Source organism: Narcine bancroftii, chromosome 6 (assembly GCF_036971445.1).
Source record: "Narcine bancroftii isolate sNarBan1 chromosome 6, sNarBan1.hap1, whole genome shotgun sequence".
NCBI classification, from domain to species: Eukaryota; Metazoa; Chordata; class Chondrichthyes; order Torpediniformes; family Narcinidae; genus Narcine; species Narcine bancroftii.
In genome coordinates, this window is record NC_091474.1 from 30,351,538 (window position 1) to 30,374,763 (window position 23,226).

Below are 23,226 nucleotides of genomic sequence, written 5' to 3' on the forward strand. Positions count from 1 at the left end.
TGCTGAAATGCTCCAATCAGGCAACATTCAAGCTCCAATTCCTGCACATTCTATCTCCCCTGCACCCTCTCCAGCGCAATAATGTCTTCCCTCCAGTGTGGTGATCAGAACTACACAAAATATCCTTAATAGTGGCTTACCTATTGTTATACAAAGTTATACCAAAACCTCTCTCAGATCCAGTACTCTGACCAATGAAAACAAGTAACCAGATTGGCTTCTTAACCATTCTATTTATCTGTGCCATTGAATGATCCCCTGACTTCAAAGCCAAGGTTTCCTGTTTCCCAGTATAACCCTGGTAGACCCGCGACAGTACGTCACCTTACACTTGTCACCATTAACTTGCATCTACCATTGATTTGCCCATGCTATTCATGTACCATTGTCATCCTTTGGCTAAGATTCAAGATTCCTTTATTTTCAGGTAATAGTACAGAACATATAATATTACACAAAATTGCCTTCTACCTTCCATGGGGCAGTCAGTGTCACCATTAGTGTTGCCCAGCATCCCTTAGAGTATGAGAGAAAGAGAAGCAAAAGAGAGTCCTTCAGAAACACCGACCGAGTGGATTCACCTCCAGTGTTCCAGCAGCTTCTGCAGACGACGTTCCTTGTGGTCAACATTCCCACCCATTTTCATGTCATCTGCAAAGTTACTGATCGTGTCTCCTTCATTCATATCCAAATTGTTAATGTAACCAGCAAGGATCCTGACATTGCTAGAAGATAAAATGGATGTAGTGGGCCAAAGGGCTTGTTCCTGGGCGGGATGACTGACTGGGGGGAAAGGCCAATTGCTTCAGACAGGATCTGACATCAAACCCTGAATGTCAGATGATGCATCAGGTAGTGCTGAAGCATCCTCGATCGAGCACCCAAGTCCAATCCAGACCGGATCTGGTGTGGTCGTTGAGGAGTCTGTATATTCTCTCTGTGACCGTGTGGCTTCCTCCAGGGTTTCCAGTTTCTGCCCACACTGGAAAAAAGTGATAGGTTAACTGGCAACTGTAAACTGTCCCCAGTGTTGGGTGATGGTAGAACATGGTGTGGGGGTGGGGGCATGGGGGAAGGTGGGGGGGAGGATTGATGGTAATATGGAGTTAGAGTCTGTGGGTGACAAAGGGAGAGGGTTATGGTGGAGGTTGTGTTTTGTGAGTGGAAGCCTGTGATTGAGAGAGATACTTGTAGTTTGACACAGAGACTGAGAGAGGGAGATAGAGGCACCTTCTCTCTCTCTCTCTCTCTCTCTCTCTCTCACACACAAACACACACACACACACACAGGGGGGGATTGATAGTCTCATAAAGAGGGCAAGAGATGCACAAAGGGTGGAGACACCTTTTTCCCCCACAATGAGACTGTCAGGAGATGTAGGCAGACTGGAGCATGAGATGCAGACAATCACAGGAATGTTAAAAAGAGGGGCAAGATAAAGTCAAATAGAGTATGTGTAGAATCAACTCATTCATGCAAATTAGTCACATTAATATACTTTGACCATAAGGGCAGATGTGAGGAAATTCCCTGCCAAATGTACAATGTTCAATTCCATTCACAACTCTTCAGATCATAATTTGGCCATGTCTGCATGTAATAAGACCTGGGAGATGTTCACACTTGGGCTATAAGTGCCCAGTAACATTTGAACTACACAATAAACAGAAAATAGAGATTCCGGTCCCTTTTTGTCAACATTGAATAGAATACTTAACAGAATACCTCGAACTTCTAAATGTTGCCTGATGTCTGATGGAGCCGAGAATGGGCACGGTGCTCTGTGGGCTTCCCTCCACGATCACCACTTTGTCCAATGGTGTCATTCAATGGTTTATGATCTCACATTGTCGGGAAAGTGCACACAGCCATCATTAGGACTTTGCTTTTTTTTGCAGGGTACATGTCAGCATTTGAGCTGTAAACGGTACAAGTCACAGCTGACACCTGGGACAGCAAAGTGTTCACATTTTGATGATAGCAACTGCTGGATGAGCTTAAAACAGGGAGACTCTCACACCTCAAACTGCAAGACCAGCAGCAGTTCCAGGCCCATCATCTGCTCCATACCACAATGGCCAAGACATCTTCTGCGGAATTACAAGGCTCAGACTACAACTACTGTGAACCAAGACTAACTGTCGATTGAAGCTGGAAAAGACTTAGGCACCACTCCTCACCCGTCTCTGTCCCATCCTCTTGCTTAGAAATGGTAGAAGTAAGATGTAACTGAACCTTGGTAAAAGTGTATTGCAGGGGCCAACCACATCACAACTGTTAGCAGGCAATGAGAAACCATGTAGGGTTCCATGCTAGTCACAAGATGAAACCAAGAGTGTGGTCAATTTATCGAAATGAGATAAACTGTATTAACGTCAAGTCTAGCATTAAATATGAGGTTCACAAGAAGAATAAAGCTTTATGAAATGCATTAATAATGAAGCAGCATATTAGAAAGTGAGAGCAACTCTCTACTATCGGTTTACTGCAGTGATCAAAGCCAGGAGTCCAGGAAGAATCACTGTATAGGAAGCCCAAAGCAACCTACCCACATCAGCAGCAATGGGCATTACAATCACCTTTACCCAGCCTCAACATGTATACTTTCACACACATACATTTAATTTTCTGCACATGATTGCTAATGCACCCTCTTTTTCTCTCTCTCACACATACATTGTCATGGGAGATACTGCACAGAACAGGCCCTTTGGCTCACCTTATCCAGAGTAGTAATTGTTCCTGTCCCTACCTCTTCCAATGGCAGCTCATTCCATGCCTTTGTAAAAAAGTTGCCCTTCAAGTCCTTTTAAATCTTTCCCCTCTCACTTTAACCTGTCTCCTCTAGCTTTAAACTCCCTGACCTTGGGGGAAAAAGACTGACCATTCACATTACTTTACATACAGGTTGAGATCAGGATTCATGATTCAGTGTTCAGAGACTGGAATTCTAGTTTTGGGATTCTGGATTTTATGGTTGTGATCCCAAATTTGCGTTCCTCAAATTGTGATTTGGGGCTCAGCATTTTGGTAATTCCAGGTTCAGAATTGAAATTTTAGGTCTGTGATTTGGGGATTCATTTCTGGTAGTGAAGATTATTGATATTGATCTTTTTATACAAAATATGTTCTCAAAATTGAGATTCAAAGGTTAAAAATGGTGGGAATCCTATGTCAGACACATGGTTTATCATCCTAAATTCTTCAATTCTTCAGTTCAACTGGGTAAAGATGAAAGAGTTTATTGTCTTCAAAAAACATGTAAAATCCTGTGAAATTACAAATGCTGGGCAGACCAGATATGTAACTAACCCTGAGAGGAGTGAAAGTCATGGGGCAGTTTTAAATTCCTACAAATACAGGGGCAACCTAATAATAATGGGTCTAAAGATAGTGAAACAGCTGGAGCTGTCAAACAGGACAAGGGCTTAGAATAAAACAATCCAGGCTGTCTGAGTGCATTGTGCAGGCATCTACAGACACACCATGGAATGCTCACTGAGACTGTGATCAATAGACACAACAAAGCACTTTATTGCTTTTACTCAGTAAAGAAATGCCATTACTTAAACACCCAATAGCATAGAACAGGACAAAGCACATTTATCTGATCCGATAAAATACCGCACATGGAATTACAAGCTTCAGATTTTTTACCTCTCATGTGTCTGACCTTGCAAACAGTGGTGACTTATTTCTTTCCAGACAATGTTATTCTTATAGATTGGCTAAGAGTTCTCTGTGGCTTCTACGACTGAACGAATCTTTGTATTCAGAGTATCTCCTTTCAAGTTGAACTGTTTTTGGTCTGATAGAAAGATTTCAGATTTATTGTCAGTGTACATACATGAACATACATGACATCAAATACAACCCTGAGATTATTTTTCGTGTGGGCAAGGCAGAATTACCGCTTATTGGTAGTGTAAAAAAAGCTACACAAATTACACATGTAAACAAATAAAGAAATGTAAACAAACTGTGTGCAATACAGAGAGAATTAAAAAAAAGTGCAAAAGTAAGAGTCCTTAAATGAGTCCCTGATTGAGTTTGATGGTGGAGGGTTAGGGTGGTACGAGTATAGTGGCATCTATACCTCTTTCCTGATAGTAGCAGTGAGAACAGAGCATGTGCTGGGTGATGCGGATCCTTGACAATTGCTGCTCCTCTACCATGGCAGCGTTCCCCAAAGATGTTCTTGATGGTTGGGAGGGTTTTGCCTGTGATGTCCTGGGCTGTGTTCACTATCTTTTGGAGGGCTTTATACTCAGGGGTTTTGGTGTCCTCCATACCAGACCGTGATATAGTTAGCACACTTTCCACCACACATATGTAAAAATTTTCCAGGGTTTCTGGTGTCAAACCAAACTGGCGCAAACTCCTTAGGAAGTAGGGTTATTGATGTGCTTTCTTCCTGATGCCATTAGTGGGTCTAGGAAAGATCCTCTGAGATAGTGACTCCCAAGAACTTAAATTTGCTCACCCTATCCACCTCTGATCTCCAATGATCACTGGATTGTACACCTCTGGCTTTCCCTTCCTGAAGTCAACAATCAGCTCTATGGTTTACACAAAACTGTAACAATTAAGCACCACCCCCATCATTTACAGAAACACAGAAACTGTCAGATTACTTACCACTGTCAGGAAATATGGGAACAAGTCTCCCTCCTGCACAATGTAATGCTCACCATGGAGATCAAGATTTCTACCATACTGCGCAATAAATGTAACCAGGACCCATTCATATGCTTCACAAGTCTGAGAACTTAAATCCCATCTTATTCCTGACTGACCCAAATGTGGGGTATGCAAATGGAAGCATTAATAGCAGGAACAGAGGGATCTCGGGATCCCTTAAGGTTATCATGCAAGTTGATATGGAGTGCTGAGCTTCATTAGCTAGGGATTGGGTGGCATGATTAGCATAGCGGTTAGCTCAATGCTGTTAGAGTTCCAGCGACTGAGACTCAAATTCCATGCTGTCTGTAAGGAGTCTGTACATTCTCTCCTTGTCTGCATGAATTTTCTCCAGGTGGTTGGGTTTCCTCACACCCTCCAAACCTTACCTGCGTTGTGAGTCAATTGGGTGTAGTTGGGTGGCTCAGCCTCATGGGCTGCCTCCTTACAAGAAGAATGTGGATGCTTCAGTGAGTGTGCAGAGATTGACCAGGATGTTCTCTGGTTTGGAGAACATGTCTTATGAAGCAAGGTTGACAGAGCTAGGAATTTTCTCCTCGGAGTGGTGAAGGATGAGAGGTGACTTAATAGAGTTATACAAGATTATGAGAGGTTGAGATAAGGTGGGAGGCCAGCACCTTTTTCCCCCAAGGTGACAATAACAAATATTGGAGGATCTGTTTAAAGTGAGTGGAGGAAAGTTTAGGGGAGTCAGAGGAAGTAGGCAAGGTAATAAATGAGTTATTTGCACCAGTTTACCGAAGAGAAGGACATGGATAGTGATAGGCACATAATTTGGAGAATGCTATTATCATTAGGGGATTTTGTGATCAAGAAAGAGGTGGTGTTGGGCAGGACATGAGTATAAAAGTACGGAAGTCACTCTGCAGCTTTATAAAACTTTGGCCATATTTGGAATACTGTATGCATATTATGGTTATCCCATTACAGGAAGGATGTGGAGGCTTTGGAAAAGGTACAAAAGTTTACCAGGGTGTTGAATGGTTTAGAGGGTATGGGCTTTGGACATTGGAAAAACTTGGGTTGTTTTCTTTGGAGTGAAGAAGGCTGAGAGGGAACATAGAGACATCGATAGCATGGACAGTTAAAATCATTTCTCCAGGGTAAAAGCATCACACTCGAGAGGACATATGTTTACAGCGAGGCCAGGAAGCTGAAGGGAGATGTTATACTCATTGGAATTTGGAAGAATGAAAGGGGATCTCATTTAAACATTAAAAAATTCAGACAGGACTAGATAGGTTAGATGCAGGAAGAATGTGATTGATATCTAGAACAAGGGGTTACAGTCTAAGGAGAAGGATGAAGCCATTAGAATTAAAATGAGAACACTTCTGATTATTTAGAGAGTTGAGAACTCATGGAATGGCCTGTCAGAAAGTTGCTGAAGTCAGTTTATGAGATGTATTCACAAGGGAGTTGGATGTGGCCCTTGTTGCTAAAGAGACCAAAGGATATGAAGAGAAAGCAGGGCATCGAAATCAGCAATGATTATATTGAATTTTGGAGCAGGTTCTAAGGGCTGAATGGCCTTTCTTACATCTATTCTGTATGTGTCAATGTTTCCAGTGTGAATGGGTCCCTCATGGACAAAGACTGGAGAATTTGTAATGAGAAACAAGGACGGCAAAGGAATTAAATACCCACTTTGCAGTTGTTCATGAAGAAATAGCATGGTTAGCAGTGGTTAGCACAGCACTATTACAGCACTAGTGACCTTGGTTCGAATCCAGTACTGACTGTAAGGAATTTGTATGTTCTCCCCATGTCTGCATGGGGTTTCTCCTATGGTTTTTTCCCACCCTCCAAAAACGTAAAAATTGCAGGTTAATTTGGGTGTAATTGGGCAGCACAGGTTTAAATGGCTAGTCTCAGATTCCACTGTGATGTAAATAAAATATAAAATTTAAGACATATGAATTTTCCAGAAATAGTGGAGAAAAAAGGATTTAGTGAGAATAAGGAACTGAAGTAAATAAATATAAGTAAAAGACTTGAGAAGTTGTAAAATTAAAAACCAAAACATTTCAAGATCACCACCTATCATACGAGACTATGTCAAATACCTTCGTGTTAAGGTAACATCTACTGACCAACCCATTTTCACCTCCTCAAAAAAATTCAATCAAGTCCATAAGACAAGATGACCATCCTTAGTAAGACCATGGTTTTCCAAATCCTATCAGATAAGTATCCTATCTAACAGCTTTTCTATCAATGATGTAAGGCTCACCATCCTATAATCTGCTCGATTAACTCCACTGTATTTCTTAAATCAGCTCTCCAGTCCTCTTGGACTTCACCTGTGGTTAGATAGGATTCACAGAAAGCCCCCAGCAATCTCCTTTTTTGACTCTCTTAATTACTTGGGATAGATCTTTTCAGCCACTGGGAACATTTACAAAACCATCAGACGTAAGCAGAAATAGGCTATTCAGCCCAATGAGTCTGTCCCACCATTTGATCCGTTTCCCCACTCAGCCCCACTGCCTGACCTTCTCCCCATAACCTTTGATGCCCTGATCATCAAGAACCTATCAATCTCTGTCTTAAATACACCCAATGACTTGGCCTCCACAATCACCTGTGGCAACAAATTCCACAGATTCATCACCCTCTGGCTAAAGAAATTCCTCCTCCTCATCATCTCTAAGGGATGCTCTTCAATCCTGAAATTGCGCTCCCTTGTCCTGGACTCTCCCTCCATGGGAAACAACTTTTCTACCTCTTCTCTGTCCATGCCTTTCAATATTCAAATTGCTTCAATGAGATCCCCTCTCATTATTCTAAATTCCAACGACTAGTCCAGGATCCATCAAACATTCCTCATATTGATAACCCTTTTTTCCCAGAATCATCGTTGCGAACCTTCTCTGAACTGTCTCTAATGTCAGGACATCCTTTCTTAAATGAGGAGCCCAAAACTGCTCACCAGAGCCTCAACATCACTTCCTTGCTCTTATATTCTATTTCTCTAGAAATGAATGCCAGCATTGCATTTGCCTTCTTCACCACTCACTCAATGCAAGTTTACCTTCAGGGTATCTTGCACAAGGACTCCAAATTCCCTTTGCATCTGGGAATTTTCAATTTTCAGTTCAATTTATTGTCAAGCAATAAAAACAGGGTCATATTACATGAACTTGCTTTTGTCTGCTGTAAGGTAGAGAGATTCACCATCGGCAGAAATTGCCTGAAGTGCCTCTTACAGTCAGAGAAAGAATAAAAGAGAGTCTCTCAGAGTCACCAAATGTCTGCAGCTACACAGAGACCAGTTCAAACCATCGGCAACCTGAGATCCAGATCTGAACCTCCAATATGATTAGGAACCCTTCAGTGCCCTTTTGGCAAACCCTTGCATCTTGGTTCTTGTACCCCTTCAGTCAGTCTCCAGCAGTCCGCAGCCTGGCATGAGTCCCTTGAATGCAGTCGCCAGCAGCCCACAGCTTGCATGAGTTCCTCGTTTCATCACCAACAGCTCGAAACCTGTATGTTCCTCAGCCTCAGACCCCCTCATTGGTTCGCTGCTGTGGTCACCATCCCTTGGGTTGTCTCCTTTGCTTCTCCTTCTCAGATGGGTGGGGGGGGGAGTTCTTCCCGTTATCTGGTGCCCTACACCAGTCCTCCCCTTCCCTGGAGTCTGCAACCCCTCATGGCCACTGCCGATCATAGATGCCACCATCTTGGGTGCAGACCCTGTGGTCGCGGGATTTTAAATAAAACCACTATTGGCTCCATTTACAGGCTGTTCAAAGCCTATATGGAGCTGACAGCAGTCAGACTTGGTGGTGGATCCCGTGGGAGCACTGTTACTCCACTCCCCGTTCTCCGTGAGTCCACACCAGCAAGAAAGCGGCTGTTAAATGCTCTGGCATTTTTATAATCTAGCCTGTCCTTTAGATAAAGATTAAGGGATAAATTCCCTTCTTTATTCAGCCTGCTTGTCACTTCTTCAAAGAAATCAAAAGGTTTGTCAAGCAAGATTTTCCCTAAAGGAAACCATGGCTTTGGCCTATCTTGTCAAGTGCCTCCAAGTACTCCATAACCTCATCCTTGACAATCGACTCCAACATTTTCCCAACCACTGATGCCAGACTGACTGGTCTGTAATTTCCTTTCTGCTGCCTCCCTCATTACTTAAATAATCATGTGTAATTTTCCAGTCCTCTGGGACCATGTCAGAATCTATTGATTCCTGAAAGATCATTACCAATGCCTGCACAATCTCTACCACTACCTTTTTCAGAACCCAAGGGTGCAATCCATCTGGTACAGGAGCCTTATCCATCCTTGGACCATTCAGCTTCTCCTTTGAAATAGTTACTGCACAAATTCCCTTCCCTGATACCCTTCGACATCTGGTGATACCCTTTGACGTGGTGATACCCTTCGACATGTGGTGATACCCTTCGACATGTGGTGATACCCTTCGACATGTGGTGATACCCTTCGACATCTGGTGATACCCTTCGATATGTGGTGATACCCTTCGACATGTGGTGATACCCTTCGACATCTGGTGATACCCTTCGATATGTGGTGATACCCTTCGACATCTGGTGATACCCTTCGACATGTGGTGATAGCCTTCGACATGTGCACTGCTGATGTCTTCCACAATGAAGACTGATGCAAAATACTTATTTAGTTCCTTGCTATCTCCTTGTCTTTCATTATTATTTCTCTAGCATAATTTTCTACTCTCACTTCTCTTTTACACTTTATATACTTAAACAAGCTTTTTGTATCCTCTTTGATATTATATGCTAGGTTACTTTCATATTTCACCTTTTTCTTCCTAATTAGTTTTTTTTATTTACCTTCTGCAAGTTTTTATAAACTTCCTAATCCTTTATCTTCCCATTAATTTTTGCTTCCTTGTATGCCTTCTCTTTCACTTTTACATTGGTTTCGACTTCCCTTAACAACCACAGTTTCTATTTGTTTCTATTTGAATATTTCACCTTTTTTGTTATGTATTTATCCTGCGCTTTCCTCATTTCTTGCAGAAACTCCATCCATTGGTGCCTTCTTCCCCACAAGTAACTCCTGCAAATCTGCTTTGGCCAGTTCCTCTCTCATGCCACTGTATTTCCACTGAAATACCGCCACATCTGACTTTAGTTTCTCCTTGTTAAATCTCAAATTGAACTCAATCATATTGTGATCACTGTCCCCTAATGGTTCCTTGACTCCAAGCTCTCTAATCACCTCTGGTGCATTACACAACACCCAATCCAGTACAGCCGATCCCCCAGTGGGCTCATCAACAAGTTGCTCTAAAAAGCCATCTCATAGGCTTTCTACAAATTCTCTCTCTTGAGATCTACTCCCAACCTGGTTTTCCCTATCTACCTGGTGAATATTTATTGGATTTTCTCTTCTTCTGTCTCATTCCAGTGCTGTGTGAGTCTGTGATAAGCCAACGTGCAACTGGTCCTCAGATCCAGGGTGTGATAATGTAATGGGGTGGGGGGGGAGCGTATTATACTGATGGCGGCGCTGCTGGATCTGCTGTAATGGCAGCGTTGGCACTAGTGCGAACCTAGGAGAGTGGGGAGTGGAGACACATTGCTGCTCCTCAGAGTTCTACAATCCAGTTGTGATGTCAATGACTCCATACAGGCCTTAAACAGCACTTTGGAGGAGCTGATTTTTAAAAAATAATATCCTGTAATCACGGGGATTTGTGCTCAGGGAGCGGCGCCTATGCTGGGAAGCAGGCCATGAGGGGTTGTAGGCTTCAGGGGAGCAGCAGACTTGGTGCAGGGCACCAGAAATGGGGGAACACTCCCTGTTGAGAAAGAGAAGCCTGGAGATAACCCTCCAGGGAAGGTGACCACGGCAGCAGACCAGCTAGGGGTTCAGCGGCTAAAGGACCCACACAAGTTGTGGGCTGCTAGTGACTTGCCGATAAAGGACTTATACCAGTCAGTGGGGTGCTGGAGACGGGCTCAGGGGAACCAGGAATCAATCAGACCTGGGATTTGAGAGGTGCTGAGGGCAACAAAGGTTCCTGAAGGGTCTCAGTTACTGAAGGCTTCCTGATCATATCAGAGTTTTGGGTCTGGAGCTTGGGTTGCTGTGGAACTCATAGGAGTCTGTGTGGCTGTAGAGGCTGTGGGAGCACTGGAGGCGAATCCAATGGGCACTCAGTATCTATGAAGGGACTCTCTTTTGCTTCTCTTTCTCTTACTGTAAGGGGCGCCGTGTAATGATGACTTTATTTGCCTTACAGCAGACAAACATTAATGAATTTCGTATTGACAATAAAAGGAATCTTGAATCTTGAGCATTATCTAGTTGTGTGTTTGGGCAGAAATACCATTCACAAAGCATGAAACAACATTTGGAGCTTGATAGGGTGGAGCTTATGACATGCTCAAGAGGTTAGCCATTCAGGAATGAGATGAGGAGGAATCATTTTCCTCAAAAGCTGATGAATCTATGAAATTCTCAAGCCCACACTCCTACTTATTATGGTTTTGTTGCTGGTGTTTAGTGCATCAAGGCCCAGTGATGTTTTTCCCATCTCTTTGTGGAACTCGGAACATACAAACTATTAACATATAGCTTCCACATGCATCTGTAGAGGCCAGGTCATTGAGAGTGTTTAAGGCAGAGATTGATAGCTATCTGAATAGTCATGGTATCAAAGCTTGGAGAGAAGGCAGGGGAGTGAGTGAATGGATCAGTTCATGATGGAATGGCAGAGTGGACTCAATGGGCCAAATGGCTTACTTCTGCTCCTATGTCTTATGGTCTTTCCAAACACCCCACTTTCGTAATGATAACAAATCTGTCCTCTGCACATTGTGTGTATTGAAGGGTTGAGATATTTATCTGTGCCAGGTTTAAACATGAGTAAATCAGCGGTTCCACTTTTATAGCCTCATCATATTTGGACTAAATTTAGTTCACAGAACAATTGTACTCAAGTGACCTTTAGTTACTGCTTAATTCTCTTATGGTTCATGGACATAGGTCACAGTGTGCAATGATTTTCGAAGCCACCACTGCTTTAGGCTTACTATCCTGTGCCAGCAAGTACAACCTTGAGATGAAAGTCAGCGCCTCTGCAATGCCAGAAGACTCCAAACAAATGAAGATCAGAAGGATTGGGAAGGGAGACGATAGTCAATGGGCAGAGAATGAATGCAAGGATCACTGTGCGGCTGCATCATTCCATGGAAGGTGTGTATGTGAGTAGGTCATTCAACACAACTGGCCCAACAGGCAGCTCAAAACCACCACAAGTAACAGCAGCACAATCCCATTGTCTTTTTGTCTTTGACCTGAAATGTTAACTATTCACAAGAACACAGGAGCAGAAGGAGGCAGGGCCCCTCAAACCTGCTCTACCATTCAATTTATTCATGGATGATCTGCCTCAGGCCTCTTTGTCAAGTCAAGTTTATAAGTAAAACAGGAAAATCTGCAGATACTTTGGCTTGGCTTCGCGGACGAAGATTTATGGAGGGGGTAAATGTCCACGTCAGCTGCAGGCTCGATTGTGGCTGACAAGTCCGATGCGGGACAGGCAGACACGGTTGCAGCGGTTGCAGGGGAAAATTGGTGGGTTGGGGTTGGGTGTTGGGTTTTTCCTCCTTTGCCTTTTGTCAGTGAGGTGGGCTCTGCGGTCTTCTTTAAAGGAGGTTGCTGCCCGCCGAACTGTGAGGCGCCAGGATGCATGGTTTGAGGCGCCAGGATGCATGGTTTGAGGCGAGATCAGCCCACTGGCGGTGGTCAATGTGGCAGGCACCAAGAGATTTCTTTAGGCAGTCCTTGTACCTCTTCTTTGGTGCACCTCTGTCACGGTGGCCAGTGGAGAGCTCGCCATATAACACGATCTTGGGAAGGCGATGGTCCTCCATTCTGGAGTCGTGACCCACCCAGAGCAGCTGGATCTTCAGCAGCGTGGACTCGATGCTGTCGGCCTCTGCCATCTCGAGTACTTCGATGTTAGGGATGAAGTCGCTCCAATGAATGTTGAGGATGGAGCGGAGACAACGCTGGTGGAAGCGTTCTAGGAGCCGTAGGTGATGCCGGTAGAGGACCCATGATTCGGAGCCGAACAGGAGTGTGGGTATGACAACGGCTCTGTATACGCTTATCTTTGTGAGGTTTTTCAGTTGGTTGTTTTTCCAGACTCTTTTGTGTAGTCTTCCAAAGGCGCTATTTGCCTTGGCGAGTCTGTTGTCTATCTCGTTGTCGATCCTTGCATCTGATGAAATGGTGCAGCCGAGATAGGTAAACTGGTTGACCGTTTTGAGTTTTGTGTGCCCGATGGAGATGTGGGGGGGCTGGTAGTCATGGTGGGGAGCTGGCTGATGGAGGACCTCAGTTTTCTTCAGGCTGACTTCCAGGCCAAACATTTTGGCAGTTTCCGCAAAACAGGACGTCAAGCACTGAAGAGCTGGCTCTGAAGTAAAAACACAATGCTGGGCAAACTCAGCAGGTCAAACAGTGTCCTTAATAGAACAAAGATAAAGGTACATATACTGACATTTTGGGTTTGAATGGATGCCTGCCGACATTTTTCCATACCTTGATGAAAGGCTCAAGCCTGAAACGTCGGTTATGTATTTTTTATCTTTGCTATATAAAGGACAGAGGCAGACAGACAATGAAAATGACAGATGGATGAACATCAAGGTTAGAAACAGGGGAGGCAATAATTACAATTCGGAGGATCAGAGACAGTGATGGATGGAGAGACATGATCGCCCATGCAGAACAGCAAGGCAACTGAATGAACATTTTTCTCATACCTTGATGAAGCTCAAAACATTGTTAATGTATCTTTATCTTTGCCACATAAAGGACACTGTCTGACCTGCTGAGTTTCTCCAGCATTCTGTTTTTATTTCAAGTCAAGCTTATTGTCATCTGATTGTACAAATGCAACCCGACGAAACAGCGTTCTTGGTCCTCAGTGCAAAACACGCAGGCACACAACCAGACATAACACACATACAGACAAGTATTCATGTATACAAATAAGTAAATAAATATTGTTTCATGAATAGGAGAGTCTCGGGTGGTTAGTGCGAGCAGCTCCTTTGGTCCTTCAGCATTCTCTGCCTGTGGGAAGAAGCTGTTCCTCAGGTGGCTCTGATGCTCCTGTATCTCTTCCCTGATGGGAGCAGCTGAAAGATGCTGTGTGCAGGGTGGAAGGGGTCCTCAAAGATTTTGCACGCCCTCTTCAGCCAATGATCCTGGAAGATCATGTTGATGGGGGTGGGGGAGGGAGACCAGTGATTCTCTCTGCAACTCTTATGGTCCTGTGGATTGACCTCCGATACATTTCTCTGCAGCAATTGTACTGTACTGTGATGCAGCCTGCCAGGAAACATTTGATAGAGCTCCTGTAGAGGTTGATATAACAGTGACTAGTAGCCATGCTCTCTTCTCCTTTTCTGTTCCAGATCCACTTCAATTTCCCAAGTTTTTAAAATAAAAATCACCAATGTCCTCTTTAAATCTTCAAGTGCTCTAGCCTCAACAACCATCCTGAGAATTCCAGAGATTCCCTAACTGCTGTGCGAAGAAATACCCATGCACCTTCATTTTAAATGACCCCACCTCTCATACTTAAACTGTTTCTCTTTTGAGATGGTCTACCAGCTGACATATTTTGACTAGTAAATGCTGGGGTGTCGACGTACATGCAATATAGAAAGTCAAGTCTGGAATATTGATCCCATTACAATGTAATTTGAGAACAAAGTCATGAGGAACACTGCAATTGTAAATGGGTTTAAGGCACGTGACTCACACAGCATGCTCATTCATCTTCATTCATAGTCGCAGGATAAATTCCTAGGAGATGGAGTTGTGTGAGTGTCCATGGAAACCTGCGGATCAATAGAGACCTTGAGGCACAGGAGCATTGGAAGATCAGGTGGATAGGGACGTGAAAGAGGTGTTTGGCATCCCTGCCTTCATCAGGCAGGATACTGAATATAAAAGCTGGCACCTCATGATACAGATGCATAAGATGATGGTGAGACTGTGGGCAATTCTGATTATTGAGTTAAGGGAAGGATATATGGAAAGATTGTGGAGGAAATTCATCAGCATGTTGCTGGGACTGGAGGGCTTGAGTTACAGGGAGAATTTAGATAGGCTGTGCCTTTATGCCCTGGAGTGTGGGAGGCTGAGGAGTGTGAATAAAGTAAATATTCACAGTCTTTTTCCCCAGGGGACACAATTCTAGAATGAAAGAGCAGAGGTTTAAGGTGAGTGGGCAGATATTTAGGATGGACTTGAGGGACAACTTTCTCACTCAGAGGGTGGTCCATATCTGCAATAAACTGCAGAGGAAATTATAGAAGACGGAATGATTGTGGCATCCAAAAACATTTGGGCAGATGTATGGACAGGAAGAGCTTAGAAAGACATACATGACTGTAGGCAAATGGGATGGCCCATTTAGTGCTATGTGACTCTGAGTTTATGTGTGCTGAGTAAAATGAACCTGTATTCACAGGGATTTAAAGATAGGTTAAGGGGAACATTAGAGGAGTAGAACACACTATCAGTGGAAGTGGTAGGTCTTCTTTCTTCTTTGGCTTGGCTTCGCGGATGAAGATTTATGGAGGGGTAAATGTCCACGTCAGCTGCAGGCTCGTTGGTGACTGACAAGTCTGATGCGGGACAGGCAGGCATGGTTGTAGCAGTTGCAAGGGAAAATTGGTTGGTTGGGGTTGGGTGTTGGGTTTTTCCTCCTTTGTCTTTTGTCAGTGAGGTGGGCTCTGCGGTCTTCTTCAAAGGAGGTTGCAGCCCGCTGAACTGTGAGGCGCCAAGATGGACGGTTGGAGACGATATCAGCCCACTGGCGATGGTCAATGTGGCAGGCACCAAGAGATTTCTTTAAGCAGTTCTTGTACCTCTTCTTTAGTGCACCTCTGTCTCGGTGGCCAGTGGAGAGCTCGCCATATAACACGATCTTGGGAGGGCAATGGTCCTCCATTCTGGAGACGTGACCCACCCAGCGCAGTTAGGTCTTCAGCAGCGTGGATTCGATGCTTGCGGATTCTGCCAGCTCGAGTACTTCGATGTTGGTGATGAAGTCATTCCAATGAATGTTGAGGATGGAGCGGAGACAGCACTGATGGAAGTGGTAGGTAGAGTATCAATATATACATATAAGAGAAGATTGGATGCGTACATGGATGGGAAGGGTATGAAGGACTGTGGTCCAGAAGACTAGACATCATAATAGTCTGGCTTGGACTAGATGGGCCAAATGTCCCTGTGCTGCAGTTTTTTATGGTTCTAATCATCCTGTTAAGTGGAAAAACTTCCTCCTGAGGTGCCTGTTGTTGCAGAAGTGAGTCTTCAGCCAATTGTGATATCAGTAGGTGGCTGACAGTAATAGACAGTGCATGATATGGGACCAGAAATATCCCAGCTGGAAAGCCAAAACCTTATATTCCTGAACTAATTACATACTCCAGTCAATTTATTCCAGGACAGTTAAAATACTTTGTGCAAGTGGAAGGGCTGCTGTTGAAGTCAGCAAGGGTGGCATAGTTCACGCAATGCTGTTACTGCACCAGCGATCAGGACTGGGATTCAAATCCCATGCTGTTTGTACATTCTCCCCATGTCTGTGTGGGTTTTCCCTGGGGACTCTGGTTTCATTCCACTGTTCAAAACGTATGAGACTGTAGGTCAATTGGATGTAATTGGCTGCAATGGCAGATTAACTACCACTTGGGTCCCTAGGCTGAGCTTTAGTAAGGATCCCACTGACCTTGCCCTCCCACCCTTTCGTTGAATAGATAAAGTGACATTAAGTTACGTGACATAACATATTAACAGTTCTAAAGTGGTCAATATTGACCCTTGAGGGTCGATGGGACTATCCAAGGGGTTGTAAAATGCCAGAGGGTCGATAAATGTGGGGGGGGGGGTTTCCATTGAACTTTTGGGGTCAAAAGAATTGTAGAGCCCAACATCCCCGCTCCTGCTCTGGTGCTCAATGTCCCTGGTCTTGCTCCAGAGCCCAATGACCCGGTCCTGCTGGCCTCCTTCTTTCTGGGCCCCTAGGTTTAAGCCTACTCAGCCTAATGGTTAATCCGCTACTGATTGGGTGTTGCGGACTCATGCGCTGAAAGGGCCTGTTACCGTGTGGTATGTCTAAAAAAATAAATATGGAACATAGGGTGGACAGTTAGAATCCATCTGCAGGGTCAAAGCAGTAAGTTTAAGGGAGATGTACTGGGAAAATATTTTACACAGAGGCTGCCAGGAGTGGTGTTGGAATCAGATACAACTGTAGTGTTTAAGAGGATTTTAGATGGATTCATGAATATGAAGAGGATGTGGGGATATCTACCAGCAGATTTGTAGTTTGATTTAGGCATCCTTTTTGGCACAGACACATGGGCCTGACTTGTACTGTTCTAGGTGGTTGATGTAATTCAACCCTGATCCTATTGCAGAGCTGTCTAAATGGGCCAGTTACAGTTCCTGCACTTTGGTACATATATTCACAGTACTGGTCAGTGTGTCCAACCACAATACACTAAATGGAATGTGAAATTGCACCATAAAAGCAATGCCCACCCGAGTACACCAGCTCTGCCACATTCACTGGCATTCTCAGTTCCTGCCAGTCATCCATCTTGTCCTTGAGTGACCTTGCAAATTTTCAAGCCTGTGGATAATTCATCTGGAGCCAGATTAAAATCATTCACATTTAATGGCCAAAGGAGAGACTTCCACACAACCAGAGGCAGGTTTCCCTGCAAGTTCCCAGAGAGGGGGGCATTGCAGAAATGATGTGCTGGAGTTTACAACACCTACTTTATGTTTGAAGCATGGCTGATCCAACTTTGACTCCTATTAAGGCTGCAATCCCAGGAATGATAAATGTGGGCTGGCAGGAAGCATTCATACACATTAACTGTGATAGGATGGTTGGCAATTTGGAAAGGACAGGCTGTCGCAAAGCACATTCCAGGGAGCTGAACAAAGCCACCACAGCCACAGCTACTAGAGCACTGTACAATATCTTCCCAACATAGTTACTGCTTCATTCTTCAACAATGTGTATGCACCTCTAACATCCTCTGCCTCTCATTCCCACCATTCTATTCTAATCATTGTACTGTGAAGTATTTCATAGTTTGTCCAAGGATACAGTGACAAAGCTTGTGAGGGAACGTCAAGGGCAACGTTAAAAGGCTTCACAAAGACACCAAAAGCAAGAGATGTCTGCGATTGCTTTGAGCTAGAATGGCAACGGTGATTGTCAAAGTCAGGAAACAGTTAGGACATTTGACAATTTTGGAGTTACTTGCAAGTAACAAATTATTTTTTTTCAAATTGAAATTAATTCTTTATTATGTGTACTGAGATACAATGAAAATATTTATGTGTTCTCTAGGCAAGTCAGCCAACCCTTCAGTGAAGGGTCCAAGCCCAAAATGTCAGTTATTTATCTTTATTTGCTATGATAAAGAACACTGTTTGACCCCAGTTTCTTCAGCAATGTGTTTTTACTTCAGTGAAACAAGTTGTGCAAAATAAAGGAAAATGGCAGAGTATAGTGTTACCAAGGAAAAGTTCAGTCTAAGGGCAATGTCATTGAACTGAGAGCTCCGTTCAATGGTGTGAACAGCTGTGAAGATGCTCACCTTGAATCTGATCTTGAGTGTTTTCAAATTCATGTATCTTCTGCCTGTTGGAGGGGGTGGGGGGAGGAGTCTGATGGGGAGGGGGGGTATGGGTCTTTTAATGTGTTGGCTGCTTTTTTGAGGCAATAGGAGATGTAGATGGAGTTGATGAAGGTGTGAGGGCCTGAGCTTGCGGTCTTGGGCAGAGCAGCTTCTCTATTTAGCTGTGATGCATTCCAACAGGATACTTTCTGCAGTTAAACAAGAAAATCTACAGACGCTGGGATCAAATGCAATACACAAATGTGCTGGAGAAACTCAGCAGGTTACACACCATCTATAGGAAGTAAAGTGTCACCAACACCTCGGGCCTGGCCCTTCGTCAAAATGTTGGTTCTCCTCTATTTCAGATGTACACTATCCCTCTCAAGCAGGTCACCTCTGCCTCAGAAGAGATCCCAATGGTCCAAGAACCTGAATCCCTCCCTCCTGCATTGGATAGCACTGGATGTTAATCCTGGGCCTGAATTGCTGGTGTGATGAGAGAGCTGCAGAGCTTTTAGTGCCACCCTCTCACCCATAGCTGAGAGCACAGACGACGAGGCATCATCCCAGCCATCGCTGCAGAGGTTGCTATCTAGAGCCAAGTCTTTCCAGTACAATTACAGTACTGGTAGCTTTCCAAGAATCCAGAAAGTTATCCTATTCTCAACAAGTAGGATGAACTTAAGCTGGCAAATTATCTCCCAATCAGTCTTTACTAAATTAACAATAAAATGATGGAAGCTACTGTTGGCTGTGCTATAAAGCAGCAGTCTCCAATAACGTGCTTGCTGATGCCCAATTTGGGCCAAGATCTGAATTCTGGAGATGAGAGTGACTGCCCTTGACATCAAGACTATATTTGACAGTTTACTAACAAGGTGTCCTGGTATAAGGTGCAATAGGACTGCTTTAAGACCATGGACTGGAGCTGTTTCAGGGAAGCAGCCATCTATAATGATCATAGAGGAGTACATGAACTCAGTGACTGGCTACATCAGCAAGTGCATCGAGGATGCCACTGAGATTAAATGCTTCACAACCAGGGCTAACCAGAAACCATGGTTGGATGTAGAAGTCTGGGCACTTCTCAGACATCATGATGCTGCCTTCAGGACAGGAGACAAGATGGCACTAAGATCAGCCAGGGCTGAAGTCTCCTGTGCAATCCAGAAGACATAGCGTAGGCATGTATAGAAGATCCATGGTCAGCTACACAAGGCACATGTGGCAAGGGATCAAGAAATAACAGATCACAAGACAATCTTGCAAGCCAAAGAAAACGACTCCTTCCTTCTGAACAGACAGAACACCTTCTATGCACAGTTTATCGAGAAGAACAGGATGACGCTGAAGAAAGCTCCATGTCCCCCTGATGAATGGACTCCCTGCATAACCATGGTCAGGGGAAGAGAACATTATCCAAGGTGAACCTACACAAGGCAGCGGGATCAGACAATGTACCTGGTCGGGTACTGAGGGTCTGCGCAGACAAACTGACGGAGGTCCTTATGGATATCTTCAACTCATCACTGCAGCAATCTACCATCCTCATGGGTTTCAAGACAGCCACCATCATCCGGTAACAGGTCTCAATGACTACCGCCCTATGGCACTGTCCTCCACCATTATGAAGTCATTCAAGTGTCTGGTGATGGAACATATCAAAGTGCACCTCCTAGAGACACTGGACCCATTTCAATTCACCTAAGGACAGAACCGTTCCACTTATGATGCTGTAGCCTTGTCCCTCTACTCCGTCCTGACCCACCTGGAAAACGAAGACACATTGGCCAGGTTGCTGTTCATTGACTTCAGCTTGGCATTTAATATGATCATTTCCCAGAGGCTGGTAAAGATGCTGTCCTTGCTGTGGGACTCAAAGCCCCTCTCTATAACTGGATTTTGCAGTTCTTAATGGAAAGAACAGTCTGGCACCATCATGTTGAGCACTGGCTAACTTCAGGGCTGTATGCTCTGCCTGCTTCTGTTCATGCTACTGGCCTACTGCATCGCTAGATCCAGCTCCCACAATGTCTTCAGTTTTCAGATGACGCGATAGTAGTTGGCCTCTCATCAGCAACAACCATGAGATGGACTACAGAAAATCTTGTGGTATGGTGTGAAAATAACAATCTGATTCTTAATGTGTATAAGACAAAGGAGATGATTGTGGACTTCACAAGGTCTAGGACGACCACCCTCCACTACACATCAGTAACTCTGTAGTGGAGAGAGTAGGAAGCATCAAATTCCTTGGAGTTAACTTAAGTAGTGACCTATCCTGGACCCATAACATCTCCTCACTTGTCAGGAAGGCACAACAGTGACTGCACTTCTTGAGAAGAATGAGATCACCACCCTGTCGATTTTCTACAGGAGCTCTATCGAGAGAATCCTGGCCAGCTGCATCTCAGTGTATGGTTGTTGTAGAGCAGGGGTGTCAAACTCAACTTCACAGAGAGCCAAAATTAAAAACTTGGACTAAGTCGTGGGCCAAACTAAATATTTATTGTAAATTTTCAACAACATCTGCATGTTTTCTTTTCTTTCAACATATGTAATGTTAAACTTTTTCTTATTAAAATAAATGTTTAATAATAGTTTTGGTTAAACTCTTTCCAGAAGAAGCATTAACAAATGAGAAATAAAATATTCAATAAATAATATTTCTCTATAGCCTTAAAGCTCCTTTTAAATGTATTTTTTTTCACAAGCCAACAAGTCAAAAAAATAACAACTTGCTTCAATGAAAATCAAATCTTTCAATGATGAACAGTCCAAAGTTAACCAAAGAAAATATGAATCCAAGCTTAGCTTGCCTCACTGTGATTTACTCTGATGCACCTGGGTCTAAACCAGATACTTGGCATCTCTTCTTAGATGCAAGTTCATCAAACTCTGGGGTCAGAGTTTGCCTCCCACCTGTCTTGAAAGGTCCTGTTTTCTGTCTTTCGTTTGGCCATTTTTCGTAAGGGGATTATTACATGTGAGTTGGGCGACAGGTGGCAGATGGTAATGAAAGTAAAGAGAGGAGGTGGGGGCGATTAGCGGGCTGACAGGCCGGCGCCAACGCATCTGCAAAGCATTCTGGGATTTGTAGTATTAGCTGTGCATGCGCTATACTGGCGCAGCGGCCAGCGGACCAGCTCTAATACATATTTGATATGATCTTGCAGGCCAAATATAATTATATCACGGGCCAAATTTGGCCCACGGGCCTGAGTTTGACATGTGTGCTCTACACTGTCCACAACTCCACCAATGCTTCATATCATTTGCAAATTTATAAACCCACCCACCCCTCTTTTCTCATCCAAGTGAAAACAATGCTGGAGAAACTCAGCAGGTCAAACAGTGTTCTTTTATAGCAAAGATAAAGATACATAACCAACGTTTCGGGCTTGAATCCTTCATCAAGGTATGAGCAAAATGTAGGCATGTCTGTTGTCGAGCATTGGATCAAAGGTCAAGCCACAGGACCAAAAGAGCAGCAGAGGAGTCTCCCTCCCACCATCGATATGATCTACCAGGGTTGTTGTCTGAAGAGGGAATGCCAAATCATAGAGGATCCCTACCACCCTGCACCTAACATCTTCCACCTACTCCCATCAGGAAAAAGATACAGGAGCATCAGAGGCAGAATCACCAGGCTGAGAAATAGTTTCTTCCCACGAACAATGAGACGACTGAACGACTAATGAACTGCTAATGCAATCTCTCCGAGACGTTACTACTATGTAACAATATTTATTTATTTTTATATATGTACTGCATATGAATTACTTGTAAATATGTATTTCTTTAAACGTGTTTGCATGTTTTTACACTGAGGACTGAAGAGTGCCATTTTGTCCAGTCCTCCATCAGCTAGCTCCTCACCATGACCACCAGCCCCCCCCACATCTCCATCGGGCACACAAAACTCAAAACGGTCAACTAGTTTACCTATCTTGGCTGCACTATTTCATCGGATGCAAGGATCGACAATGAGATAGACAACAGACTCGCCAAGGCAAATAGCGCCTTTGGAAGACTATGCAAAAGAGTCTGGAAAAACAACCAACTGAAAAACCTCACAAAGATAAGTGTATACAGAGCCGTTGTCATACCCACACTCCTGTTCGGCTCCGAATCATGGGTCCTCTACCGGCATCACCTACGGCTCCTAGAACGCTTCCACCAGCGTTGTCTCCGCTCCATCCTCAACATTCATTGGAGCGCCTTCATCCCTAACATCGAAGTACTCGAGATGGCAGAGGCCGACAGCATCGAGTCCACGCTGCTGAAGATCCAGCTGCGCTGGGTGGGTCACGTCTCCAGAATGGAGGACCATCGCCTTCCCAAGATCGTGTTATATGGCGAGCTCTCCACTGGCCACCGTGACAGAGGTGCACCAAAGAAGAGGTACAAGGACTGTCTAAAGAAATCTCTTGGTACCTGCCACATTGACCACCGCCAGTGGGCTGATCTCGCCTCCAACCGTGCATCCTGGGGCCTCACAGTTCGGCGGGCAGCAACCTCCTTTGAAGAAGACCGCAGAGCCCACCTCACTGACAAAAGACAAAGGAGGAAAAACCCAACACCCAACCCCAACCAACCAATTTTCCCCTGCAACCGTGTCTGCCTGTCCCGCATCGGACTTGTCAGCCACAAACGAGCCTGCAGTTGACGTGGACATTTACCCCCTCCATAAATCTTCATCCGCGAAGCCAAGCCAAAGACTTTACAATTCTATAATAATAATCAACTTGAACATGAATTTGAACTAAAAGAAGTAAATGGGAATGGAAGAGAAATAACTCCAAGCACTGGAGCCTTATCTCGCAGGAAGGGAGAGTGGGTGTGGCAGGT

The 23,226-nt window shown here is 44.2% G+C and overlaps 1 long non-coding RNA gene across 2 annotated transcripts in view; it reads right to left on the reverse strand.

The window, feature by feature from the left end:
• Positions 1-420: 420 nt before the first annotated feature.
• Positions 421-23,226, reverse strand: part of LOC138735918 (uncharacterized) — a 53,527-nt gene continuing 30,721 nt past the window's right edge. Inside the window, exons 5-6 of one of the 2 annotated variants that reach the window (XR_011339995.1) lie at positions 3,675-3,809; positions 421-982 (exon numbers count right to left, since the gene is read on the reverse strand). This is a non-coding gene — a long non-coding RNA (uncharacterized lncRNA). Of the gene's footprint in view, positions 983-3,658; positions 3,810-23,226 lie in introns of both variants that reach the window. The other variant, XR_011339994.1, reaches the window with a different exon arrangement.